The following is a 27115-nucleotide window of genomic DNA, read 5'->3' on the forward strand; positions in this document are numbered from 1 at the left end:
CATGGACTGCAGCCTACCAGGCTCCTCCGTCCATGGGATTTTCCAGGCAAGAGTACTGGAGTAGGGTGCCATTGCCTTCTCCATTATATGAAGTTAATAGAATGCAAATTTGTAATGAACCACAAAATAGAATGTACTTATTCCAGACTTCTTTTTTAATTAAGTACAAAACTGAAATACACAATTTATAGAAAAGCCCTATTGTTTGCTTTCTTATTGCAATTCCAAGGCTCTAAATTTGGTTGAAATTAGTTTAACTATTTTTAATGTATATTTGTGTATACTTACAGTGTTTTAATTAACCTTCTTGTAGAGCAGACCTTGTAATAGAAAGCAATTTCTTTTGTTTTTCCTTTTCTATTATGGGTTACTAGAGGATATTGAATATAGGTCCTTGTGTTATATGGTAAGGACCTTGTTTATCTGTGCTATATAGATAAATAGATTTGTATGTGCTCACCCCAAAGTCCCAATGCATCCCTCCCCAACATCTCACCCCCTTGGAAACCACAAGGCTGTTCTCCATGTGAATCAGTTTCCATTTCATGTGTAAGTTCATTTATGTTATATTTATACAAAGCAATTTAATCAGAGGGTTTTTACTCCTTTACTATGATTTAGTTCTAGCACAGTGGACTATATGAAATAGTAGAGAAAATAAGAAAATTACATAAGCTACATTTGTAAAACAGTTTTTATTTTTTAAAATAGTAATTACCAAAGTGCTCAGTCACATCCAACTCTTGCGACCTTATGGACTGTATCCCTCCAGGCTCCTCTGTCCATTTGGTTTCCCAGGCAAGAATACTGGAATGTGTTGCCATTTCCTCCTCCAGGGGCTCTTCCTGACCCAGGGATAGGACCACATCTCCTGCATTAGCAGCCAGATTCTTTACCACTGAGCCACCTGGGAAATCACCAAAGTACAAACTGTTAAATATGTGGGAAATATTTGTGCTTTCTGACTCCAGAATTGTATAATAATTTAACATGTGTAACACCATCCGATTAAAGAACTGCTTTGAAACAGAGCCTTATAACGCTGTTCCTGAAATGTGTGTTCTATTCTGTTCTGTTCTTTCCTATTCTTTACTTATTCCTCTTCCTCTTTCTACTTTTCCTACTTCCCCTCCCCATCTTCTCTCTCCTCTGTCTCCCTCTCCCTCACTCCCTTCTCCCTCTCCTCTAATACTTCCTACCTTTTCCCTTCTGTCATTCTTCTGAGTTTATCATTGGTGTGAAAAATAACTGCTCTAGGCATATGTTAACAGTCATCACTCTGGAAATGTTATTCGCCCAATTACTTACCAATAATAATACAGATTCTGCTTAAATATAATACTTCATTGAATTGGAAGAAGAATATTTGTCTCTTTGTTTCTTTGTTTATGGCTTCCAGATTTTCAGTTTGTTTGTTTTTTTTTTTCTTTCTTGTTTATTATAGGTCTGGTAATGTTTAGCTTATCAATTGCATAACTATAATAAAATATAATTACATGACACTAAATTACAATTTATATTGAATTGTTTTACCAGTGTTTATTTTTGTGTGTATGAAAGTAATATTGGTGAAAACAAATCACAATTCAATTATCTAAACAGAACAAGTAGGGTATCAAAAATCTCATTTAAATCAGTTCTAATGAGGTGGATGGAACTGAAGCCGATTATACAAAGTGAAGTAAGCCAGAAAGAAAAACACCAATACAGTATACTAACACATATATATGGAATTTAGAAAGATGGTAACGATAACCCTGTTGTGAGACACCAAAAGAGACACAGATGTATAGAACAGACTTTTGGACTCTGTGGGAGAGGGAAAGGGTGGGATGATTTGGGAGAATGGCATTGAAACATGTATAATATGATGTAAGAAACGAATCGCCAGTCTAGGTTCGATGCAGGATACAGGATGCTTAGGGCTGGTGCACTGGAATGACCCAGAGAGATGGTATGGGGAGGGAAGTGGGAGGGGGGTTCAGGGTTGGGAACTCATGTACACCCGTGGCAGATTCATGTTGATGTATGGCAAAACCAATACAATATTGTAAAGTAAAATAAAGTAAAATTTTAAAAAATCTCACTTTAAAAATAAACTATTTATTATTATTGTGTGCATGCTCATTCATTCAGCAGTGTCCTACACTTTGCAACCCCATGGACTGTAACCAATAAGGTTCCTCTGTCCGTGGCATTTCTCAGTCAAGAATACTGGAGTTATTTGCCAGTTTCTCCTCCAGGGGATATTCCTGACCCAGAAATCAAACCTGTGTCTCCTGCATTGAAAGAGGTTTCCTTCATTGCCGGTGGAGTCTTTACCAACTGAGCCAGCAGGGAAGCCCATTCCAGTAAATGTGGACGGAGCTTCCCAGGTGGCTCTAATGGTAAAGAACCTGCCTGCCGATGCAGGAGACATAAGTGATGGGGGTTTGATCCCTGGGTCGGGAATATCCCATGGAGGAGGGCATGGCAACCCCCTCCAGTGTTCTTGCTGGAGAATCCCATGGACAGAGGAGGCTGGCGGGCTACTGTCCGTAGGGTCGCAAAGAGTCAGACATGACTGAAGCAACTGAGTATCCACAGAAAGATGTTCAAAAAATGTATTTCCTTTCCAAACTCCTACATATAATATGTATTTATTTTGAGAAGAAATGTTCTCAGGGTCTTTTCTAGTGCCTAAAAATTCCAGCATCACTTGATACCTAAAGCCACTGTGCATTTGCAATTTGTTCAGTGGCTGTGCTGTCTTTCAAAATGGACAAGATGACCATGCATATGGAATTAAATGAAAATATATGCAATAGGGGTATTTCTACATTGTAATCTATGACTTTGGATTCTATACACAACTTGCACATTCTTTCCACCACATTTGAGTGTATTATGACCATTTTGATGCAAAGTTATCAAAAGCCTTCTTTCACATCTACTGGATAAAACCATTCTTGATTACCTTTCTTACACTAGTCCTTGCTGGGAAAAATCTTCCCATACCTTTCTTTTCCATAATCTTCCCTCTTTTCCAAGTAATTCTCATAGTAATGTCTTCTCCAACTTTACTTGCTTTAAATGTCATCTTTCAGGGCTCAAAAATGCTTTTGTGGAATTTGCTTTCACTGAGAGTTGTTGGAATAATTTATAAGTCCCACAAAATTGTTAATTATTGATTTGGTTCTCATAATTATTAAGCCCTCCAAAACAATGGGTTGTTTGACTAGCACTCCAACTGCTTTCTCTGAGAAAACTCAATGTGTTACACAGACGTCACCAGGAAAAGCCAGGCAGGTGACGAATGGTGATGTTTACCAACTGTTAAACACATGTAAACTTTGAGAAGTTCTTCCCAGTTGCCTCAGGTGTCTGTGTTGTGTTGCTTAGGAGCAGAATCTATTTTAAACATCACCTGGAGAGGTTGGTCTGCTCTTGAAGCTCCTTCAGGAGTTGGCATTCAAAACAGGGTCAATCGTGAAGGATTCTGGCACCTTGCCTGAATCTTCTGTTATGTTTAGTTCCATTAGATTCAAATATACAAAACATGCCAGTGAGCAGAGAAGGTCAATCATTCAGAAATTACATTAGCAGTAGCTTGGAGGTAATTTTTACTGTGTCCAGACTACCAGTACTACAAATATCTGAATTAAGGAGACCAATGTGATTGACTGCTTGCCATCATATGAGAAACATATATTAGAATCAAGCCAAAGATGTATACATAATAGATCCGCAGTGCTATAAAGTGCCTGCTGAGTGTATTACCTCCATTACTTTCAGTTTCAGAGTGAATTTTCTTTGTAAACTAGATATGTACCTTGTCAATCTCATGTTTTGTAAATGGTTTCACTCTTCAATTTTCATGAGATAAACTGAGGTTTGGGACAAGTCACTTGAAAAGTCAAATAATCAGCATAATTTTATTTTCTCTATACCACATTCTGGTTTTCTTCTGTTTTCCTTTATTTCTTACTACCCCCATTCATTCCTTATAACTGTTGTCATTTCTTCTAATATAGGATTTTAAAATTAGAAAATTATTGTCAAAATTAATTTTACCAGAAGAGTTGATTTGAAAGATTTATACAATAATTTATTTTGACTGAAGATATTGATCTGTTTTGTCTATTTTGTATATATATATATATATATATATATAATTATCACATGGCATATTATACTGAGGTATTTTGACTTAGTGTAATGCATATATTCACTTTCCCTCATGAATAGTTGGCAAGGTTTTAAGTTTAATCAGACAGATTAAAGCAGATTATATAGCATATATGCAAGATTATTGCCTAAATTTCAAGTGTATGTAAACAATAACACATCATTTTGGAGTATGTTTAGAATTACTCCATATGCTTACAAGCCATTTTGAATGAATTTCCTCCACTACCTCATGTCTGCTTGTGTATTTTACCAAGTTTTTGGTTGAATTGCCTGACTATTGATTTCTACGGACTTTTATATAGTAAAAATAAATCAATGTAAACTTTTGTGTTTCAAATGGGAAGAACATATGTTAACTTCAAACGAAAGTAAAATTTTAATTTGAGTATTTTAAATTTATGATTTTAATTTTATATTGATTTTTTGTATATGTTTCTATGTCTATGTGGCATCTGGGTTTTCTATTTTTCTTAGAAAAATGTAGATATGTTTTAAATATATAGAGATACATATAACATAGGTACACGCATTCATATATATGTATATGTATATAAAGGCAGTATAGATATATTTCAGTCTGTGTTATATTCCCTTATGTTATCATTATACTTTATCTTTTATATAGTAAATGTTATGTAGGATAATTAAGCTAAATATCCTACAGTGATACTTAAAGTTAGTATTTTTTTTTAGTAAATAAGCAAATGAGTTTTCAAACCTACAGATTTGCTTTTTAAAAGGCAGAAATTAGTGACTGCCACTTTTTTGCTTTATTTAAAATTTGTCATATCAGCTTATAAAATTATAGACATTTGTTATATTTTCATTTGTATAAACTAAAATTGGCTATATCAATTTAATAATAAACTGCACTGTTGGGACTACAGATTAACAGTTATTTTAACGGATGGAATTTTGTTACTTGTGTTGCATGTCTGTGTGCTTACTAGGATTATAGGACAAAAGAGTGTCAACCAATTTAGTTCCAAGTAAACTTCAGTAAAATGTGAGTTACGTTTCTGTGTGTTGTCTTAAAATTTATAGGCCTTATCTAGTTTTCCTTGTTCCTGTTTAAATCATTCACTATCAAAAATATAGCCATGACACTGATAAAATGTTGCTGTTCATGTTGTTCAAAAAATACTGTACCTTAGGAGAGTCTCTCTATAAAACATCATTCTGACTCTGAAGAAATGGCATTTGGTGTTTGATCACTTGCATTAATATTGTTTTATTTTTATATCAAACAGTAAAACTGCAGTAACATTGAATTACTGATGACATTTTTATCAGCAAACTGTGGACTTGAGATGATGCTTCTAGTTTACTGGACAGGGTAGCAAGCAAGTTAGAGTGTTTGAAACATACAGGGACTTGTACCTGAGTAAAATTTCCTTTTAACCACACCTATGAGGTCCCTGAATACTATCTAAAGAAGCCATATGCAGGAGATGGATGCTTCTGATAGTAAAACCTCAGTAATTATAAGTTGGAATAAAAGGTATAATTACCAGGAGTCCAAGAAAGTAGGAGAGAGGGAAAGAGACAGAGAGAGGGAGAGATGCTGAGAGAAGAGAGAGAGGCTTGCTTCTTAAATATGAAGATTAAGTGTTCCTTTTTTTAAAATTTACAGTGTATTAGAATCATCTAGAAATCAAAGTAGTCTATTTTGGCACATTTCAATACAAACACCGTATCATTACACACTAATAACCAGTCATTAAAAATCTGTAGTGCTATCTTACTAATCATTCTCTTAGTGTTACTGATGTTTTCCCAAAAGCAAATGGTAGACACCATGGTTTCTATTCATTAGGCAGGTATTGGCAGAAAATAAGAACATATTTAATGTACCAAACACTTTTATTATTTTTAGTTCTTTAAATTTTTATGTTGCCACTATAAGTCTAGGAAATGGCTTACTTAATTCTATGATTTTATATGTCAAAGTTGCTTTCAGGATTGTATGGGAAATATTTCCAAATGGCTTTGTGAAAAATATCATTATTATATACAACTCTCTGGAAAATAATTAAAATTCACAGAAAGTATTTGCTATTGATTTGAAATCCAAAAAACATAAAAAAAAATTAAAAAATAAAACAAAATGACTGACATGTTCATTAACACAGGATATCAACTAAACAAATTTAGTGTAGTATTCTTTCATTTTTTCAGTATAATCTTATATGTGAAATACATAATTTTCTGTGGTCCTTAAGAAACTAAATGGCTAACCCTTAATGATGGTTTTTGAAGGACTATTAAAATTAAAAAGTACCTATATTCATAATAGTTTAGAGAATCTCTAAAATATCCTCTGAAATAGCTATATTTTGTTTATTTTCTTCTATCTCCAAGAATGTGCCTGACCTTTCATTTATGATATAAATTATCACCCTCATTTCAATCATTTTAATGATTATTTTAAATTGGCATATGGATAATGCGTTCATAATGGTGGGCAATTTGTTCATTACAATTTAAGCAGGTTAAGCAAAAGTTTTGTTTTTATTCCCATATATGATAAAGCAAAAAATGTTTCAAATTATTCTGTTCTACTATATAGCCACAACTTTTAATATTCAATCAAAAGTATAATTTATAATTTGAAAAACAACATGCTTTGTACTTATATGTCTATAGGAGAAAGGAACAAATATGCCTCATAGTGTAATAGTTTTCAATAAAAAGACTATCTTGTGAAATATGGTTTTCATATGCATCCCTTGGTATCTACTAAGTAGAGTTATTTTTAGCACTAGCACTTTTTATGTGCTACTTTAATGGTGCTATATATCATTTTTTATTTAATTTCATTAGTAATATTAAACATTAAATCCCTTGTTGAATAGCAGTTAAATTAAAAATAAACAAATAATCATTAAAATAATTAAGAATAGTATGCTTATTTTTCATAAATTCTCTATAACATGTGTTTAATAATATCCCACTTCACAGGAATAAGTTTGAGGCAATTACTTGTTTTTTTCAAAATTATTGGTCTAATTTATAAGCTATGATACTTATGCAAAGGAAGAATTTGCCTTTTTATTGTTAATTTTCATATACTTCTGCTGCATACCAATACAACACATGTGACATCAAAATGGAATGTAAAGAGGGTCTATAGATTACAATTCCATGATTGCCATGAAATGGTTCTGTTTATATAGTTTGCCAGTAAAATCAAGATCCGTATCTAGAGGATACTGAGTATACAGTCTTGTTTTCCCATATTCTGTGCACATTGCAATTCAAGTCACAAAATATGGCACCGTTATGTGACACTGTAACAGAAGATGCATATCTGACAATTTTAGTGTGATTTACTAACTGTTATTACTCCATTTTATTTATTCATAAATATAATAAAGATGATAAGTTAGCATTCCACCCATTTCTTACAATGGGGTAGAGACAGTCTTCTCCCATGAATCATCTTGGCTATTAAAGAATTATGAACTCTCATTTTTGCCACAATAGTTTGTAAACAAAGCAGAAACTAGTTTGGCATGCATCTATTTTTCTAGTGAATGAAAGTAGTGAGAATATGAACAGGGCAATCTATCCAATTCTAATGTAATATGAAGAATGTTGGAAAAATAAAGATAACATTAGTATGCATTGTAGCAAACAGTAAGGTAGCCCAAAGAAGTTTCCTTTACTAGCCACTCAGCAATTTGCTTTTTGTCCTTACAAAGTACAAAAAAAAAAAAAAAAAAAGGAGTGTTAATTCACCTCTTTTCAGGTTAGAGTCAAGGGGATATGTGTATGGATTTTATGCATATTCTTATTAACAAATTGAAGTTCTTATCCAAAATAGAGAAATAATTTGAGCCATTTTTATATGTTTTATAATTTCCAAATTATTATCTCAAATTAATTCTTTAAATCAGTGTATCTTTATAGCATCAAAGTCACACCATCATTAATCAGTAGATATTAATTTTTCACTTATTTTTATTAACCTTTAAAGTGTCACTTGGGATATTAAATATTAACAAAAATAAGTTCATTGTTTAAATAAAGTAAAATATTGACAAAAATAGTGTAAAGTATATATGTGTGTGGGACTCAGAAGAGGTTAGTCTACCTGGAATTAAGACTTTGGCATTCTTGACTGTGCTGACAGATTAAATATAAAGAATATCTGGAGTACAGAATAAGGTGTGTAAATGAAGAAGGGAAAACCACTGAAGGGCATACATTTGGGCTTGAAATGTAAGATAAATCAAAGTTTTATAAAAGATAAAAAATCAATGATCTCAAAATATTGGGGAAAAAATATCTGACAGTTTACAAATTAAGGGTGAGTTACTCTGAGAAACCTATATGCAGGTAAGGAAGCAATAGTTAGAACTGGACATGCAACAACAGACTGGTTCCAAATAGGAAAAGGAGTACGTCAAGGCTGTATATTGTCACCCTGCTTATTTAACTTATATGCAGAGTACATCATGAGAAATGCTAGGTTGGAAGAAGCACAGCTGGAATCAAGATTGTGGGAGCAATATCAATAACCTCAGATATGCAGATGATACCACCCTTATGGAAACCTCTTAATGAAAGTAAAAGAAGAGAGTGAAAAAGTTGGCTTAAAACTCAACATTCAGAAAACTAAGATCACGGCATCTGGTCCCATCACTTTATGGGGAATAGATGGGGAAACAGTGTCAGACTTTATTTTTTTGGGCTCCAAAATCACTGCAGATGGTGATTGTAGCCACGAAATTAAAAGATGCTTACCCCTTGGAAGGAAAGTTCTGACCAACCTAGATAGCATATTCAAAAGCAGAGATATTACTTTGCCAACAAAGGTCCGTCTAGTCAAGGCTATGGTTTTTCCAGTGGTCATGTATGGATGTGAGAGTTGGACTCTGAAGAAAGCTGAGTGCCGAAGAATTGATGCTTTTGAACTGTGGTGTTGGAGAAGACTCTTGAGAGTCCCTTGGACTGCAAGGAGATCCAACCAGTCCATCCTAAAGGAGACCAGTCCTGGGTGTTCATTGGAAGGACTGATGCTAAAGCTGAAACTCCAATACTTTGGCCACCTCATGCGAAGAGTTGACTCATTGGAAAAGACTCTGATGCTGGGAGAGATTGGGGGCAGGAGGAAAAGGGGATGACAGAGGATGAGATGGCTGGATGGCATCACTGACTTGATGCACATGAGTTTGGATGAATTCGGGAGTTGGTGTTGGACAGGGAGGCCTGGCGTGCTGCAATTCATGGGGTTGCAAAGAGTCGGACAAAACTGAGCGACTGAACAGAACTGAACTCTGTGGAAATAACAAACATCATCACAAAATGTAATATTTTACCAAATAACTAGTTGGCATTCTGAGACATCCATATTACTTCCATGATTTTAACTTACTTCTGTGCCCTTTTACATCACGTGAAGGAAAGCAAATTCTTAGTTTAGATATAATGCCTAGTAATTTTTTACTTTTTCTTTTTTTTTTTCCCCAAAAGCAGGGAAAATATGTTGGTTTACATTGCAAGTGTACTTGTCCCTAGAGGTGATGGTGGTTTAGTCGATCAGTCGTGTCTGACTCTTAGGAACCCAGGGACTGTAGACCTCCAGGCTCTTCTGTCCATGGGATTTCCCAGGAAGGAATACTGGAGTAGGTGTCATTTCCTTCTCTAGGGAAACTTCCCGACGCAGGGAGTGAACCCGTCTCTACTGCACTGCAGGCAGATTCACTACTAACTGAGCCACCAAGGAAGCCCTAGAAGGAATAACAATATGATTAAATAGAAAAGTGGATATAAGCATGCATTTTCTCTTCCAAAATCAGAATGGAATACACCATAATAAATATGATTCTGGGGGACGTTGAAATCGCATTACTGAAAAGAAGAAAATTCCTTACAGTGACTAAAAGAAGAGAAAGAATTTTCAGACTTGCAAGGAGGGGGCAATAATTGCTTCTGTGAATTTGATAATGTAAAATCCTTCAAAAATATGAGTGGTTGATTGGAGATCTACTCAATTCAAGAATTAAAGTGCCTGTAATTGTGAATAGACAACTTAAATATCCCCTACCAAGGAGCTATAAAAGCAATTGTGTTCATATAGCTATTAAAATAGTATTATATATTGAGAAATGAAAGGTGCGTCTTTGATTAATTAATTCTATCTTCAATTATTTTATATTTGTTACAAAAGCTATAATTCTAATTAGAAGACATAATTAGAGGAAAGAATAAGACTTTTTTAGGAGAGTATAAATTTGGCAAGGAGAGGTGACCAGCCTTCGTTTCTCACATCTGATTAAGGGATTTATGCTTTTGCAAGATATATTCAGGCTAATTAAAATCATGCTTGTGTTTTCATTAATGGGAGCAGAACAGAAATTTCTCAAGCTCATGAAAAATATATATATACAATGTGATATCAAGTTAGGTTCCAGTTTTGATCATCAGAGGTCAGAAAAGTAGATGATTCAGTTTTCCTTTTATGAAAAATGGATTTTTTTGCTTATTTACTTTTACCAAGAAAGAAAAATGTTCAAATATGCAGAGACTTGCAGATGTACAGAGATCTCAGCTTCCCTTCGGAAACATACTTTACTGAATAGTAACAAAATAGTAACATTAAAATTCTGCAAAGCCCACCTTTTTTATTTAGCAGGAAAAAATAATTCCTGTACCCTCACCAAGGTCTACAATGTGAACATATTAAGTGGTGTTTCAAAGTTAGGTTTGGACAGCACCCTTTACAGATCCTTTTATATGTGTACTATTTTTTTCATAAAATATTGCTCAGTTCAGTTCTGTCACTCAGTGGTGTCCGACTCTTTGCAACCCCATGAATCGCAGCACGCCACTTGTTATTAAAACAATATTAATATTAGTAACTCCAATACTTTGGCCATCTGATCCGAAAAACTGACTCATTTGAAAAGAAAATGATGCTGGGAAAGATTGAAGATGGGAGGAGAAGGTGATGACAGAGGATGAGATGGTTGGACAGCATCACGGACTGGATGGACATGAGCTTGAGTAAACTCCAGGAGTTGGTGATAGACAGGGAGGCCTGGTGTGCAGCAGTCCATGGGGTCACAAAGAGTCTGACATGACTGAGGAATTGAATTGAACTGAATAATAATAACAGCAAGAGTAAATAGCTACCATTTATTAAGAAGTATCACTGAAACTTTTCTGAATGTTTTACTGAAATTAACTAAGATCCTAAATAATGTAGCCACTATCTCGGTTTTACAAACTTAAAGATTAAGGTTTTAAAAATTTAAATCACTTTCCCAACTTTGTAGTTATTAAGTAGCAAAGCTGAGACCTGAAAAACTATCCAGCACTGTCCAAGTCTATATCATCTGCCAAAAGATAGTGAAAGACATGGAAATATTAGGAATTCAAATCTATCCTAAGACAACCCAGAAAGGTTCACATTTCTTATGGAAAAAAAAACAAGGGTGTCATATCACTGCAAAGGAATTGCTGTGTTGCCAAATGAGAATAAGATTCTCATCTCACAGGCAGAGTAATGAGGCTGTGGGGCTTCCCTGGTGGCTCAGTGGTAAAGCATCTGCCTGCCAATGCAGGAGACACAGGTTTGATCCCTGGTCCAGGAAGATCCCCCGGAGAAGGAAATGGCAACCCATTCCAGCATTCTTCCCTGGGGAACCCCGTGGAGCCTTGCTTGTTACAGTACACAGAGTCGCAAAGCATCAGACACAACTTAGTGACATGACCACATAAGTGTTAACATTAGAAAGTGAATACAGGCCACCAGGGAACTAAAGAAAGATTTTTCCACAGGTTTTTTTTTTTTATATTGTTGAAGTTTCTTAGTGTTTTGAGCAATGAAGAAAAACGTGTTACAAATAATTGTATAAAATATCCATTGTACTGAGATACCCTGTATTTTCTCACATGAAAAATATTCTGAGATGACCTAAGGTTAAGATTTTAAGTGCAGCTGCTCTTCAAAATTCTAAGAGTCAATTACAAGTTAGCCAGCCTCAAGAAATACAAAGTCAAATAAAGATTGTCTTGGTCAAATTGTTTCTAAATTGTCCAAAATTAAGTCACAGTTAACATCTTCCTAAATTTTAAAAGCAAATCTATGTAAAATATTATTCAATTCCATAAATGAATTCCTTTATTCTTTCAGTTCAGTTCAGTTGTTCAGTCGTGTCTGACTCTTTGCGACTCTATAAATTGCAGCACGCCAGGCCTCCCTGTCCAACACCAACTCCAGGAGTTCATTCAGACTCACGTCCATCCAGTCAGTGATGCCATCCAGCCATCTCATCATCTGTCTTCCCCATTTCCTCTGGCCCCCAATCTCTCCCAGCATCAGAGTCTTTTCCAATGAGTCAACTCTTCGCATGAGGTGGCCAAAGTACTGGAGCTTCAGCTTTAGCATCATTCCTTCCAAAGAAATCCCAGGGTTGATCTCCTTCAGAATGGCCTGGTTGGATCTCCTTGCAGTCCAACACCACAGTTCAAAAGCATCAATTCTTTAGCGCTCAGTTTTCTTCACAGTTCAACTCTCACATCCATACATGACCACAGGAAAAACCATAGCCTTGACTAGACGGACCTTTATTGGCAAAGTAATGTCTCTGCTTTTCAATATGCTATCTAGGTTGGTCAAACTTTCCTTCCAAGGAGTAAGTATCTTAATTTCATGGCTGCAATCACCATCTGCAGTGATTTTGGAGCCCCCAAAAATGAAGTCTGACACTGTTTCCACTGTTTCCCTATCATCTATTTCCCATGAAGTGATGGGACCAGATGCCATGATCTTCGTTTTCTGAATGTTGAGCTTTAAGCCAACTTTTTCACTCTCCTCTTTCACTTTCATCAAGAAGCTTTTCAGTTCCTCTTCATTTTCTGCTATAAGGGTGGTGTCATCTGCATATCTGAGGTTATTGATATTTCTCCCGGCAATCTTGATTCCAGCTTGTGCTTCTCCAGCCCAGCGTTTCTCATGATGTACTCTGCATATAAGTTAAATAAGCCGGGTGACAATATACAGCCTTGACGTACTCCTTTTCCTATTTGGAACCAGTCTGTTGTGCCATGTCCAGGTCTAACTGTTGCTTCCTGACCTGCATATAGGTTTCTCAAGAGGCAGGTCAGGTGGTCTGGTTTTCCCATCTCTTTCAGAATTTTCCACAGTTTATTGTGATCCACACAGTCAAAGGCTTTGGCATAGTCAATAAAGCAGAAGTAGATGGTTTTCTGGAACTCTCTTCCTTTTTCAATGATCCAGCGGATATTGGCAATTTGATCTCTGGTTCCTCTGCCTTTTCTAAAACCAGTTTGAACATCTGGAAGCTCACGGTTCACGTATTGCTGAAGCCTGGCTTGGAGAATTTTGAGCATTACTTTACTAGCATGTGAGATGAGTGCAATTGTGTGGTAGTCTGAGCATTATTTGGCATTGCCTTTCTTTGGGATTAGAATGAAAACTGAATTTTTCCAGTCCCGTGGCCACTGATAAGTTTTCCAAATTTGCTGGCATATTGAGTGCAGCACTTTCACAGCATCATCTTTCAGAATTTGAAATAGCTCCCCTGGAATTTCATCGCCTCCACTAGGGCTTTGAAACAGCTTTGTTTCTAGTGATGCTTTCTAAGGCCCACGTGACTTCACATTCCAGGGTTTCTGGCTCTAGGTGAGTGATCACACCATCGTGATTATCTTGGTCATGAAGGTCTTTTTTGTACAGTTCTTCCATGTATTCTTGCCACTTCTTCTTAATATCTTCTGCTTCTGTTAGGTCCATACCATTTCTGTCCTTTATAGAGCTCATCTTTGCATGAAATATTCCCTTGGTATCTCTAATTTTCTTGAAAAGATCTCTAGTATTTCCCATTCTGTTGTTTTCCTCTATTTCTTTGCATTGATCGCTGAGAAAGGCTTTCTTATCTCGCTTTGCTATTCTTTGGAACTCTGCATTCAGGTGCTTATATCTTTCCTTTTCTCTTTTGCTTTTTGACTCTCTTCTTTTCACAGCTATTTGTATAAGGCCTCCTCTTTTTGCTTTTTTGCATTTCTTTTCCATGGGGATGGTCTTGATCCCTGTCTCCTATACAATGTCATGAACCTCATTCCATAGTTCATCAGGCACTCTATCTATTAGATCTTGTCCCTTAAATCTATTTCTCACTTCCTCTGTATAATCATAAGGAGTTTGATTTAGATCATACCTCAATGGTCTAGTGATTTTCTCCACTTTCTTCAATTTAAGTCTGAATTTGGCAATAAGGAGTTCATGATCTGAGCCACAGTCAGCTCCCAGTCTTGTTTTTACTGACTGTATAGAGCTTCTCCATCTTTGGCTGCAAAGAATGTAATCAATCCAATTTTGGTGTTGACCATCTGGTGATGTCCCTGTGTAGAATCTTCTCTTGTGTGGCTGGAAGAGGGGGTTTGCTGTGACCAATGCATTCTCTTGGCAAAACTCTATCAGCCTTTGCTCTGCTTCATTTCGTATTCCAAGGCCAAATTTGCCTGTTATCCCAGGTGTTTCTTGACTTCCTTCTTTTGCATTCCAGTCCCCTATAATGAAAAGGATATCTTTTGGGGATGTTAGTTCTAAAAGGTCTTGTAGGTCTTCATAGAACCATTCAACTTCAGCTTCTTCAGCGTTACTAGTTGGGGCATAGACTTGGATTACTGTGATTTTGAATGGTTTACCTTGGAAACAAACAGAGATTATTCTGTCATTTTTGAGATTGCATCCAAGTACTGCATTTCAGACTCTTTTGTTGACCATGATGGCTACTCCATTTCTTCTAGGGATTTTTGCCCACAGTAGTAGATAAAATGGTCATCTGAGTTAAATTCTGGAGAAGGCAATGGAACCCTACTCCATTACTCTTGCCTGGAGAATCCCATGGACTGAGGAGCCTGGTAGGCTGCAGTCCATGGGGTCACTAAGAGTCAGACACGACTGAACAACTTTACTTTCATTTTTCACTTTCATGCATTAGAGAAGGAAATGGCAACCCACTCCAGTGTTCTTGCCTGGAGAATCCCAGGGACAGGGGAGCCTGGTGGGCTGCCGTTTATGGGGTAGAACAGAGTCGGACACAACTGAAGCGACTTAGCAGCAGCAGCAGCAGCAGCAGCAGTCCATTTTAGTTTGCTGATTCCTAGAATGTCAATGTTCACTGTTGCCATCTTCTGTTTGACTACTTCCAATTTGCTTTGATTCATGGACCTAACATTCCAGGTTCCTATTCAATATTGCTGTTTGCAGCATTGGACCTTGCTTCTATCACCAGTCACATCCACAATTGGCTATTCTTTTTGCTTTGGCTCCATCCCTTCATTGTTTCTGGAGTTATTTCTCCACTGACCTCCAGGAGCATATTGGGCACCTACCAACCTGGGCTGAGTATTCAAAGGATCCCTTCCTCCCTCCTGCCTCCAAGTTATGTATATTTTCTTGCTCCACAGAGTACTAGCTGGGATTAATACAATTAGAAAAGGCCCATACTTCTGGACAACTCCACTCTAGATCCATCTAGTTCCTTTATAATTCATGAAGGAAACCGGGAGGCCTTTCTATATTACCCCAATTTCCCTAGTTCTGATATAGTTATGTTAAATTATATAATGTGTCATATAACAGAAATAACGTGGGATATGAATGCACATGGCCTGAGACATCATCTCTGAGCATTATCTTAAAAGCTGGAAATACTCATCTTACTCTTTATTCTATATATGTTATACTGAGTTAACACTTACCAAATTGTGCAAGAAAGACCAGTCTAAATAACATCATTAAAGATCAGATTCTAAAGTCTCCTCTGGCATTCCTGATAACTCAGTTGGTGAAGAATGTGCCTACAGTGCAGGAGACCCCAGTTGGATTCCTGGATCAGAGAAATTCGCTGGAGCAGGGATAGGCTACCCACTCCAGTATTCTGGCCTGGAGAATTTCATGGACTGTTTAGTCCAGGGGATCGCAAAAAGTCGGACGTGACTGAGCGACTTTCACTTTCACTGGCAATCCCTTCATTCAGTAACTGGCTACAATGTATTAAACACATTTTGTGCTGGGCAATGTACTGAGCATTTGTGATTCAATGAGAAGTAGAATGAGTTCTCAGTATTGTGCTATACTTTGTCACTCAGTCATGTCCAACTCTTTGGTGCTCCATGGACGGTACCCTGCCAGGATGCTCTGTCCGTGGGATTCTCCAGGCAAGAATCCTGGAGTGGGTTGCCATGCCCTTCTCTAGGGAATCTTCCCAACTCAGGGATTGAACCCAAGTCTCCTGCATTGCAGGTGGATTCTTTACCATCTAAGTCACCAGGGAAGCCTATGAATACTAGAGTGGGTAGCCTATCCCTTCTTCAGGAGATCTTCCCAACGCAGGAATTGAATCAGGGTCTCCTGCATTTCAGGCAGATTCTTTACCAGCTGAGCTACCAGGGAAGTCCATTCTCAGTATTAGAGAGACTCAAGTATTTTGCTATGGATGGTGTTAGTTTCCTTATGCTGTGCAACAAATTATTATACACTTTGTGGCATAAATGAACACTCATTTATTATTTCACATGTCATATTCCAGAATTCTAGGCAGTCTCAGCTAGACTCTGATTAGGGTATCACATGGCAGAAGTCAAGGTGATTCCTTAACTGAGGGGTGGGTTCCAGGTTCATTCAGGTTGATAGCAGAATAAATTCTCATTGTAAGATTGAGGTCCCATTTTCTCACTGCCTGTCATCTGAGAGTCTTTCTCAGATATTGAAAAATGAAAGTGTTAGTGGCTCAGTTTTGTCCGACTTTTTGCGACCCCATGGAGCCCAGCCCACCAGACTCCTCTGTCCATGGGATTCTCCAGGCAAGAATTCTGGAGTGAGTAGCCATTAACTTCTAGCGGGAATCTTCCTGACCCAGGAATGGGACCTGGTTTCCTGCATTGTTGGCAGATTCTTTACCTCCTGAGCCACCAGCAAAGCTCAGATAGATCTTTTAGCTCTTTCCCACAAGGCCTCCTCCAGCTTTAGGTGAGGAACAACTCCGAATTTTCAAATCATTAACTTCCTTTCCTGCTCCCTGTTGAAGAAAATGCTCTGTTTTTAAATGGTGCTTTAGCTTAGATTAGGCTCACTGGGTAATCTTTTATTTACCGTGAGTTGTAGCCTCAATTACAAAACACATAACTTCAAAAAACTATCTTGCTGTTACAAGGACTGAGGGTCAAGGGCATGATCTTAGAATTCTACATACCACCAACACAGATAGGAGTGGAGTCCAGAGAACAGCCTTTGTAGAGATAGGTTGCACTCAAATTTGATGCCACACTACTCAGCAGTGCAAACATCTGAATGTAAAAAGAAATCTAAAGTAAAGAAAAAAGATTGTGGAAAAGTAGCTAAGATTCACCAAGATTCTCTTTCCCACACTTCAGCTATTTAGTAGGCAATATCTGAATTTGTTATTCCATATTCTGTTTCATGTTGTACTCTTGATCCCTAGGTGTTTAGTTTTTGTTGCTGTTACTGTCTGTATTGTTGTTGTTATTGTTAGCCAACCATATGTATTTGATGTTAACATTATAAAAGATTCACTTTCCCTTGGAGAATTTTGCAGAAGGTTCTTAAATCTTTAATCAAGTGAGTGCCTCTGTGTATCAATCAGTGTTACACAAGAGAAAAAGAACCTCTCTCTCTAAATATATATAGACACACACACACACTAAGAATTTTATATTGCCAATAACTGGCTTATGAAAATGTTGGATTTGGTTAGGCAAGTCCAGTATTTTCAAGGTAGGCTATCAGAAGGCAGGCTGGAACTTTGAGACACAGGCTAACACTGCTATGCACAAGTTACATGTATTTTTCTTTCCTTTTTTTTTTTTTTTTCCCCCCAGGGAAGCCTCAGCTATGCTCCTAAAGTTTATCAAATGTTTGAACTAAGCCCACTCAAATTATCACATCTATAAATGCCTTCATAGCAGCATCTCAACTGCTGTTTGATTACTGTAGCCTAGTCAAGTTGACATATAAAAAAACACCCTCACAAGTTGTTTTTGTGTCAAAAGAAATAAAGACATTTACTTTATTCTCAAAGTGTCATTACACCACAGGCTATTGAAACTGACCCTTCCTTTCTTCATTGATTTCCCTGAATGAATACTAGTGAAAGTAACTCATTCATGTCTGACTCTGTGACCCCAAGGACTATACTGTCCATGGAATTCTCCAGGCCAGAATATTGGAGTGGGTAGCTGTTCTTTCTCCAAGGGATCTTCCCAATCTAGGAATTGAACCAGAGTCTCCTGCATTGCAGGCAGATTCTTTACCAGCTGAGCTACCAGGGAAGCCCCAAATGCATATTAGCCTGGCAGATATATCCATCCAGAAGTGTTGTGAGCAAGGATGTGGTCACCTTGTACATGAGTCAACCATCATGATAATTTAGAAATGATCATCCACTTTCCTATTTTATATTGATGAGCAAAATAGGTGGACACAAATAGCACAAATAACACTGTATCTACATATTTTATAATTTCACTTTAACATTGCAATAAGTTCAAAATCAACTAACACTTCAAGTTCTAGAGCTGTTCATTGGGATCCATAGTGCGGGGGTAGAAAAAGGGTTTCAGGTCAAACCCAAAGTGCCTCATCCTTGCATATTGTTTCAGCACAATGCTGTACTTGCCCATATTCAGACAAAAGACCTGGAAGAGGCTACAACGTAGAAAGGCAACTCATCAATTTGGCAAACTTTTGTGGTTAGCTTGGTTCTCTGAGTGAATCTCTTGTTTTTCATATTGACTTAGATTTCAAGCCTTCCCAAAGATTACTTCAATGCATGTATCATACTACTGAATGACAAATTGACGCTTCTTTTCCCCTAGGTAATTTCTAAGTGTACACATATGAGGAGAAAGTAAAGGTCATCCATTTATCTACAAAAAAACGTTCAGTCAATAAACTTTTCTCTAAAAATCTGTGGTATTGTCTTGAATGTTCCAAGATAAAAAATATTAAAAGCTTGTTGCAAAGCTATAATCCTCTTTTAGGTATTTTTAAATGTCCTTTCTGTTGTGTTACCAATAATTGCTGTCACTGTCTTCATCATTTATTGATAGCAGATACAAAGGTCTGGAAAAGTGGGAAGACGAAATGAGTAGTTTTAATAGTTGTATTAAAGAGCATATTATTTTTTTGTTTTTTTATTGAAAAATAATTTTCATTTATTTGTATCTGAGTAAAACATCTTTTTCCAAAGCTTAACATGCTGAGGTCAAATTCTTTCTGAGGAAAAAAATATATTAAACAGCTCTGCTTTTGTATGTTTATGAGTTTATACTTCCTATATTATTCTAATAAAGCATCATAATTAAAGTTAACACAAAATCATTATTGTCTGGAAATATCACATACAGAGTATGCAATCATATTGTCATTGTGGAAATTTCAGATAGCTGAATGCCTATGGTCTATTTTAGGAAATTCTAAGGTGTACTATCCACAGATTTTACCTACAGAGAAAAAGAATTAGACATAAATTGATTTTAATGCAAGTCATGATCATTTTATTTTGGAAGAAGTTAGATTTGACAGTTTTTAAAAACTATAATAAATGTATATTAATGTATATATAATTAGAAATATAAATTATAAACATTACTTTATAAGTTTATGGGTATTACTATATTATTTCATAATGTCTTCTCTATAAATCAGGATTTCTGTAAGTTTCTCCTACATATGACACAAATTAAGTGAGTCAAAGAGATGAAAAATGATGTAACACTATTCAATTCATCACTGTTAGCTTAAGTTGCTATTGAAAATAACCATTCAAACAAGTCTTGGTATAATCTGGGTTACTAAACTGTGGCCAGAGGGTCATATTCGACCTACTGTCTGTTTTTGTATAGACCACAAAGAAAAGCTGTTACATTTTTTAACAGCTACATCTAAAATTATTGTAAAAGTACCTATATAATATCCTCAATTTTGCCTCTTTCCTGAAAACTTTAAACCATTTACTATCTAGTCATTTAAATAAAAGTCTGCCAGCCTTTATGTCAAATGAACAGAAACACTGAGGAAACAGAAAGGCTGAATTCTACTTCATTGTTTTAAATTTATACCTTTGTGAACTCAGAAAGGATATTGTCATGTTAGACCCAATCCCTTCATCTTTAAAATGGACATAGTAATATGATTTGATCGCTTCATACATATAATTCCCAAAGAAATAATTTGTATGCAATCTCTTTGAAAAGTATATAACACAATAATATGGATATGTTATGAAATTAAAATACACATAAGGTTTGACTTTAAGAGCAGGCTCTGGAGTGATTGTTCAATTTCAATCCCCGATAAGCCACTTTCTAGCATTGTTGATTTAGGGAAACTTGCCCTAAATTAAACTAAGCTATTTAACCTAACAATCTTTCTGTAACCTGTTACTGATATTTGCCCTTATTTTTGCAAGTTGAAGCCATGTGAAGAAGTAACTATTAGCAGGTTGCTGTTTCCCTGATTAGTTTGTATCCACCTCTTTCCTAGAAATCTGCCTCCATTGCCCGCTGGCAGTGACGAATTTTCTGATAATGAATGGTTTCTTCTGGAAATTCTTTCTAATGGGGTTGACTTTGTGATTCAAATGCTTGGGAAACACTGGACCCTGATCTTCTTTTGCAGTTTGGTCACTGTTTCTTTTATCGGGAGAATATTGCATCTTGGCCCAGAGATGTATCAGTTTTTCACAGCTCCCTCCTACGTTGACTTGGAGATTTGTCTTTCTTCTTACTCAATCTCTTCTCCAATAATTCTAGAATACTGAGAAGCTATTGCATATAGTGCTTGGGTGAGTCGAGTCCTAACATGGAACTATGAATAAATTAGGGCAGATTTCCTATTATATTTAAGAATCCTACTTTCCCAGTGTAAATGTTATACATCTCGCTTGCTTGCATGACAACAATAATCTAGGGGCCTAATGTTAAAACTAAGAATGAAATCTTTCTAATGGATTTTTTCCACACTTATGCTGGGTCACATAACTCAGTAGTATAACAGCAGTCCTAAGCATGCTTAATCTGAGGACCATACCAGCAAAAATCCTTCATAAAAACAACCCTACTGCACTAAATCAAGTACAAACATTTGTCTTAGACTTTAAAATCCTGTTTTTTTCTTGGTGCCTTCTATATGCTCAGAATATTATGTCAACCTTCATCCTAGGGCAACTCGATTAATATCCACAACTTGAGACAGCTCAGGGCCGTGAGTCACTTATGTTAAAAACCAAATTTAACATCTGCTAAGTATGTGAAATATTTACCCCTAAAACATCACAGTGTTAACACATCTATGATCTTGGACCAGCCTGTCTATTTCCCTAACTTTACTAAAATAGACTGAATTTAGTAGATGATCCTAAGAAGATTGCTTCAATGCAGATCATTAGCTAAGATGTCCATTCGAGGATATAAGTAAGTAAATAAGTGAAGTCACTCAGTCGTGCCCGACTCTTTGCAACCCCATGGACTGTAGCCTACCAGGATCCTCTGTCCATTGGACTTTCCAGGCAATAGTTCTGGAGTGGATTGCCCTTATTGCCATTTCCTTCTCCAGCAGATCTTCCCGGCCCAGGGATTGAACCCGCGTCTCCCGAATTGTAGACAGACGCTTTACTGTCTGAGCCACCAGGAAAGACTTATTCAAGGCTGTGTTAGAATTCAGTTCTACAAAGCCTGATTTTTTCCATTAAGCTGCTCACTTTGAAAGCAAAGTGCACTACAACAGGGATAATAGTTTTCCTTTTAAAAATGTTAGAGAGAAAACAAAGTTTATATCATAATGATCCTGGAATAATTAGAATTATTTCAAGCTATTAATAAAAGTGTTACTCTGGTTGTTTTTATTAAAATGTTTTAGGTATTTAAGTTGCTGCTAAATCATATTGCTTTAGAGTGATTTTACGTGATTTTTTTCTTAATTAAAGATAGTAAAAGCAGAGTGTAGCAACTTAGTTTTTCCACAATCCATCATTTTGCAACAAACTGTGAGTACGTGTGTCCTCTGCCATTAGTATAATAAATTGTATTCTTTAGCTATAAATGAAGATGTAAATTGTGACCCATTAATTTTCTCAAATAATATTTATTAATAATCTATCATTCTCACATTTTAATATCCATTGCACTGAGTTTAAAATTAGTTATAAAAAATAAAATGACAATTTTCAGGAATGAAAAATTTTGTTGTTCAGTAGCTCAATCATGGCTGACTCTTTGCAACTGCATGGACTGCAGAACACATATTTCCCTATGCTGTACTGTCTCCCAGAGTTTTTTTAATCTCATGTCTAGTCAGTGATGCCATCCAACCGTCTCATCCTCTATCATCCCCTTCTCCTCCTGTCCACAGTCTCTTACAGATCAGAGTCTTTTCCAATAAATCAGCTCTTCCTGTATGTGGCTAAAATATTGGAGCTTCAGCTTCAGCATCAGTCCTGCCAGTGAGTGTTCAGGGCTAATTTCCTTTAGGATTAACTGGTTTATCTCCTTGATGTCCAAGGGACTATAAAGAATCTTCTCCAACATCACAGTTCAAAAGCATCAATTATTTGGCACTCAGCCTTCTTTAAAGTCCAATTCTCACACTTGTACATGACTACTGGGAAAACCACAGCTTTGACTAGATAGAATTTTGTCAGCAAAGTAATGTCTCTGCTTTTTAAAGTGCTGGCTAGGTTTGTCATAGCTTTTCTTCCAAGGAGCAAGAGTCTTTTTATTTCATGGCTGTGGCCACAATCCACAGTGATTTTGGAGCTCAAGAAAATAAAGTCTGTCACTGTTTCCATTGTTTCCTCATCTATTTGCTATGAAGTAATGGCCTGGATGCCATGATCTTCTTTTTTAGAACGTTGAGTTTTAAGCCAGGTTTTTCACTCTCTTCTTTCATTTTCATCAAGAGGTTCTTTAGTCCTCTTCACTTTCTGCCATTAGGATCGTTCATCTGCCTATCTGAGGTTACGGATATTTCTCCTGGCAATCTTGATTCCAGCTTGTGATTCTTCTAACCCCGTATTTTGCATGATGTACTCTAGGCTCAGATGGTAAAGAATCTGCCTGCAATGCAGGAAACATGGGTTCAGTCCCTGGGTTCGGAAGATCCCCTGGAGAAGGAAATGGCAACCCACTCCTTTGTTCTTGCCTGGGAAATCCCATGGATAGAGATGCCTGGTGGGCTGCAGTCCATGGGGTCATGAACAATTGGACATGACTGAGAAATTAGCACAATGTACAACGTAAATTTTGAATATAAGTAAATAAGCAGGGTGACAATATACACCCTTGACATACTCCTTTCCCAATTTTGAACCAGTCTGTTGTTTCATGTCCAATTCTAACTGTTGATCCTTGACACATATACAGATTTCTCAGGAGGCAGATAAGGTGGTATAGTGTTCCCATCTCTTGAGGAATTTTCTGCTGTTTGTTGCAATACATACTGTCAAAGGCTTTAGTGTACTCAGTGAAGCAGAGGTAGATGTTTCTCTGGAACTCTCTTGCTTTTTCTATGATCCAACAGATGCTGGCAATTTGATCTCCAGTTCCTCTGGCTTTTCTAAATCTAACTTGTACATCTGAAAGTTCTCGTTCATGTACTGTTGGAGTTCCACTTAGAGTATTTTGAGCATTAACTTGCTAGCCTGTGAAATGAGTCAACTGTGTAGTAGTTGCAATTGTGTAGTGTAGCATCGCCCTTCTTTGGAATTGAAATGACAACTGACCTTTTCCAGTCCTGTGGCCCCTGCTGAGTTTTCCGAATTTGCCAACGTATTAAGTGCAGCACTCTAACAGTATGATCTTTTAAGATTTGAAATAGTTCAGCTGGAATTCCATCACCTCCACTAATTTTGTTTGTAGTAATGCTTCCTAAGGCCCACTTGACTTTACACTCCAGGATGTCTGACTCTAGGTGACTCATCACACACTCCTGGTTATCCAGGTCGGTCATTACTGGTGCACTGGGATGACCCAGAGGGAGGGACGGTATGGGGAGGGAGGTGGGAGAGGGGTTCAGGATGGGGAACACATGCACACCAGTGGTGGATTCATGTCAATGTATAGCAAAACCAATACAATATTGTAAAGTGATTAGCCTCCAATTAAAATAAATAAATTTATATTTTTTAGAAATACTTGTTTTGTACAGGTTTTTATGTATATTCTTGCCATGTCTTCTTAATCTCTTTTGTTTATGTTTGGTTCTTGCCATTTTTGCCCATCTTTGAATTAAATATTCCCCCTTGGACTCTCTAATTTTCTTGAAGACATCTCTAGTCTTTTCCATTCAATTGTTTTTCTCTATTTCTTGGCATTGGTCACTTAAGAAGCCTTTGTTAACTCTCCTTGCTGCTCTCTGGAACTCTGTATTCAGTTAGGTATATCTCTCCCTTTCTCCTTTGCATCGTGCTTCTCTTCTTTTCTCAGCTATTTGTGAGGCCTTATTTAAAATAAGTTTAAAATAACATTTTAAAGTGAAGAAGAAAATATACTCAGTGAGATAAAAATGTTCATTAAATTGTAAAGTTGGCTTTTCATTATAAACTGTGACTTACCTAAAATAACTAGCGTTTCCTCTGTTGAAAATCAAGAACTTAATTATTGGTCTTTAGTAAGAAAAACAACACTCTATGATAAAGGTAAATGACCCTTGCTTTGTAGTCCCTTTGAGAGAACTGCCCTGGATGAAATATTGGTATGGTGAATCATGATGGCTTTTCATATTTCCAAGCAGAGCAAAAGCACCTGGAAATAAAAGTCCCCAAAGTTTTTTCCTGTGTTACTTTTAAGTAGAATAGTAAAATGTTGGAGCAGGTAAGCACTTGCCACTAACAGAAAACCAGTATTTTCTTCAATTGAGCATTATACTGAGTGTTCAACAAGTATTTACTGTTTGTTTTGTGTCTAGCATTTGCATTAAACATTGAGAAAGCTATCAAATAGTATAGGTCCTTTTACATAATTACATATGAAGTTTGGAAAGAAATCAGTCAATCCCCAGGAATAAAAACCTAGAGGTTGGGAAATTACTTTCTGATAACAAAGTAAAGAAACCAGCTTTCATCTCTGAAATGGTGGGAAATCAGTTAATAGGCAGATCAAGGAGAATTTTTAATTATAAGCAAAAATTTGCATTTTATTCAATAAGAAACTGGGAATTATTGAGGTTTCATTAACCAGATGAGTGACATGCCAATTATTAAGCTTTGTAATAACTAATACATCTTCAGATGCTGTTCATGACCACTATCAGTAGGATGTATAGGGAGGCTTGGGTAGGAACTTCTGTAATCAAGTTTGAAATATTATTGGCCAGCTAACCTCTTTGTGAAGCCTGCTATAAAATAATATCAACAGTCTATACTACTAGAGGAAATTAATGCAGTCTAAATACTGAAATCCTATAAGCTAGATTTAATTATTAAGATAGGCATATTAGCATTAGTAAATTAAGGTCAAAGCAAAAGAAAATTCCCTGCAATAATGATATTTTGAATATATTGCAATGAAAAAGAAAGGTGCCCTTATCTTTTACACAGCACACTGAAATATTTACAGATGGCACAGTATAAATGTCTAGGATTTGCTTCAGAAGTATCCAAGAGAAAGTGAGCGAACAAAGTGAGAGAATATGGAGGAAACAAGATTGGCTACAAATTGCTAAATAAAGAAGCTGGATGATGGAAACATGGTGTCTATCAATACTGTTTCCTTTACTGTTTATATTTCGCTTAGATTTTTGTAGTAGGGAGTTGGAAAAATTACAAACTAAATGAAAGAAAATAGTTTGTCTATTTTTAATCCAACAACCAGCGTAAATTTCAGATTCCCTCCTTGCAATACAAAGACTCTTCAGAGCTCCTTCAACAATGAAAAACAAATTACATAAAAGGGATTTTTTGCCCAACACTGGAATATACTTTTTTGACTCTGGCTTCTTCCTAGAAGTCACACTTTTACTCAGTAGCTGATCTGCTTCTCTGTGGGATTGGAATCAGTTTTCTTGATTTTTTACCCATTCTTGATGGAAGGAAATGGAGTGGAAAATGTGAAAACAGGTAATACACCTTATCAATCAGAAAGAGTTGGTACTGATTTTGTTTTTCAGTTGATGCAACTGACAATGTCATATGAAACTCATCTGTGGAGAAATCAACAACTAATCTTGAAGAATTCACTTATCTATCTCTTTAAAGTGTCTCTTAAAGTATCTGGATTTTATAAAAGTATCTAAATTGTAACTTCACTTTCCCTTTGTTTATATAGACTAAACAAAAAGCAGAAAAGAATTGAAAAAGAAAACAATAAAATAATTTAAAAATTATTCTTTTTCTTTATTTTTCCTGTTTTATAATTTTTACAAATAAGAAGTACTAAGTTAACCCACCAAACACTTATGTCAAGAACACATGTCGTTTATCAACATTTGTAAACTTCCTTTAATCTATATAAAAATAGACTTAAATTGTATTATTAATATATTCTCCATTCTTTTCTATTAAAAATCTGCACTCATGTTTCAGATTTTCATGTCTGTATCTTATCAATAGTATCACATTAGTCTTTACAGTTTTTCACCATTACAAACGATGTATTTCACAATATTTTCTCAATAAATATCTATAGAGTCACCCCATCTACACACACACACACACACACACACACAGTTTTTCTACAAACATCAAAATCACTCCCCTGAGATAGAGTTGCAGTTTTTAATGTCTACCAGCAGCGATTTATTATTATGCTTTGTACCATTCTTATGAAACATAGGATGCAATAATTCTATTTCACATATGTAATAGGAAATTTTTTCAGGATTTACAAAATAGAGTATGACATATGTTTAGTCCACATCCCATTGGACATAATCATGATAATTAAAAACAAA

The 27115-nt window shown here is 36.1% G+C and overlaps 1 protein-coding gene and 1 non-coding gene across 4 annotated transcripts in view; both read left to right on the top strand.

Moving 5' to 3' along the window:
- Window positions 1-27115, top strand: part of CDH12 (cadherin 12) — a 1192649-nt gene that overhangs the window by 665891 nt on the left and 499643 nt on the right. The gene's annotated exons all lie outside the window — the stretch shown is intronic.
- On the top strand, window positions 11700-11772 carry TRNAG-GCC (transfer RNA glycine (anticodon GCC)). Its single transcript has one exon. It is a non-coding gene; the product is annotated as a tRNA-Gly (tRNA).

Source organism: Ovis aries, chromosome 16 (assembly GCF_016772045.2).
Source record: "Ovis aries strain OAR_USU_Benz2616 breed Rambouillet chromosome 16, ARS-UI_Ramb_v3.0, whole genome shotgun sequence".
Lineage (NCBI taxonomy): Eukaryota > Metazoa > Chordata > Mammalia > Artiodactyla > Bovidae > Ovis > Ovis aries.